Genomic DNA, 2,731 nt, shown 5'->3' on the forward strand with positions numbered 1-2,731 from the left:
TGGAAGTGGAGAAACGCTGCAATTCACCTGCAGCCCAACACCCTCCCCTCTGCCAAGAATGGGTGAGCGCGAGTGAAGAGCGGAGCATACAGCTGGAGTAACGTCCACCGCAGGCTTTAGAAAAGAAAGGCGGTCTGAACTCGAAGAAAGGTAACAAGCAGTCGGGAGAGACGGAGACAGAATAATTCAGGGACTGTCAAACACATATTTGAAGTGAAATAAAAATGTAATGATAAACAGCTGAAAAAAACGCCTACGAGTTTGGCCTGATAACAGAAAGAACTCCTTAGAGGCTGCAAAGCAGTAAATTAATCAATCGCGGCTCCCAGTTCAGCATGACTTTTCAAAGATAAGTATCAGACACTCGGCTGGTTCTCGCCGGGGAAGGAACAGGGTGAGTCACCTACATTCCAAGGAGCGTCTTCACCCGCAGACCTCTCCCACGTGCCATACCTGCCGCACTCCCCGCCAGGCGGGAGGCAGGGCTGGGTACCGCGGGAGAGAGCATCATACGCACACCCAAATTTCTTGAATAATCCTATGAGCAAGAAGCGTGAATGAAATATCCCGGGGGTTGAATTCAGTGTCTCCCCTTGACTACATATCCATAGCAAAGGCAACAGGACAGCAGCGATCTCCTTGGGAAGTGTCCGTACCGGTCTAAAGAATCTGCATTGCATCAGCTAGGCTAGGGCTGGTTCAGTCTGGAGCAGACTACAGCGTCCTCTGTTCAAATCGGAGAGAGAAAACAGCTGTAACCTTCACAAGAGCTATGTATCACGGTATTGTAAAAAGAGGTATTCAGGGAACGCGGGCAAAAGCCCCGATACCGCCAACACACGTGCACAATTTCACCATCCTCCTTATTCACAGTAGTGAAGTTAAGCACAGGATAAGTGTAAGTGTAGAAAGATCGGAGTCAAATGGTTCGGGGCAGCTTTCCCCCTAAGCAAAAATTCCCCCACGGTATACAAAAACAAAAATGTTTGTTATTTTGGACTGTCTCTAGTCTAAGAGTAATATCTAAACTTCGGAGTGTCAGCGCTATATATACACACTCCTTTAGGTATATGTATGGGTGTGCGTGTGTATATATGTATGCATACATATGTATACGTGTGTGTATGTGTATGTATATACCTGTATATATATGTGTGTATGGATGTATAGCTATAAATGTATGTGTGCGCGTGTATGTATGTGTGTATATATGTGTATGTAGATGTATATGTATGCATGCATATGTATGTGTGCGCGTGTATGTGGATGTATATACATGGATATGTGCGTGTATGTATGCATGTATAGATGTGTGTATGTGGATGTATACATATGTATATTATGCATGCGTAATATATATGTGCGCGTATGTGGATGTAGATACATGCATATGTGTATGTATGCATGTATATGTGTGCGTGTATGTGGATGTATAAACATGCGTGTGTGTATATGTGGCTGTATATACGTGTGTGTAATGTGTATATGCGCATGTGTGTATGTGTATATATGTATATGTGCGTGCGTGTATTGCAGCCGACGCTAAGACGATCGCTACCACCCCAGAAAGTAGAGTCAGAAAAAATGACTTTGGATGATCTCCTCACTTTAGTTAGTAAAAAGCCTGGTTTTAGTGAAAAGATTCCCTATAATCCATGTTTCACCTTTTTATAAATTTTTTTTATTCCCAGAGCTGTTTGGCTGTTGCAAGGGATCGGGTTTGGCAAGTAGGCAGGGAGCGAGCGATCCCCTGCGCCGCTGCGGCAGCCCCGCAGGTAGGCACTGGCAGCCTGCTCCTGCCCTCGCGTCCCGTCCAGACCCCTGGGCGCAGCCAAGCCTGCAGCACATCCCCCGACCAAACGCCCACCCCCGCCCTGTCTTTGCTAATCGTACATTTCCCCTCGCCTTGGCTGCCCCCCCTCGAAGCCCCGCTGCGGGGGAGGGGCAGACGCGCCGCCCACTTCCCCCGCTATAAGAGGGCGAAGCTGAGCGCCGGCCAGGCAGTGGTTCCTCCTGTGGCACAAGGGAAACTTGAGTTTTTCCTGGGCTCTCCGCAAAACCTTCCTGCACAAACACCACCTGTGGCGTTGGGCTCCGCGGCTGCCAGCAACTTTGCTCTCTGGGATTATCGGCACCAGCAGGTACGAGCCTTTCTGCGCCGGGGCTGGAGGAAGGGGCATTTCTCCTGGCAGGGCTGGAGCTTGCGGGGCTGCCTCTTGGCACTGACTCCGGGCATCAGCGCCCAGCCAAGCCCGGGGGGCTCCCCGGGGAGGGAGGGGCAGACCTGCAGCCTGAAGGGAGGAGGGGGCTGCTGCAAGCCCGGGGTGGGGGGTACTAGTAACAACCCCGATCCCCCGCGCGCTGTCTGCTCCCGCTCCTGCCCTGTGGACCCGGCGATCGATGGCAGAGCAAACATGAGCCTTGCCCCCCGTCGAGCCGTTCTCGTGTCTCACCCCTTGTCCCGCCCGCCCTGCCAGGTCCCGGCCGCCGCGATGAAGCTGCTCCACGTCGCGCTGCTCTACCTGGGCTCCGCCACCTTCCTGGGGGCCGATGCCGCCAGCCTCGACGTCGCTTCAGCCTTCAGGAGAAAGTGAGTGTCCGCGCTGCTGCCCGGGCTTGAGGCGGGGGGATCCGGGCTGTGCTGAGCGGGGGGATCCAGACTGGGGGAGATCCAGGCTAGACTGGGCTGAGGGGATCTGGGCTGGGTTGGGGGATCCGGGTTTGGGGGGGT

Source organism: Alligator sinensis, unplaced genomic scaffold (assembly GCF_000455745.1).
Source record: "Alligator sinensis unplaced genomic scaffold, ASM45574v1 scaffold755_2, whole genome shotgun sequence".
NCBI lineage: Eukaryota > Metazoa > Chordata > Crocodylia > Alligatoridae > Alligator > Alligator sinensis.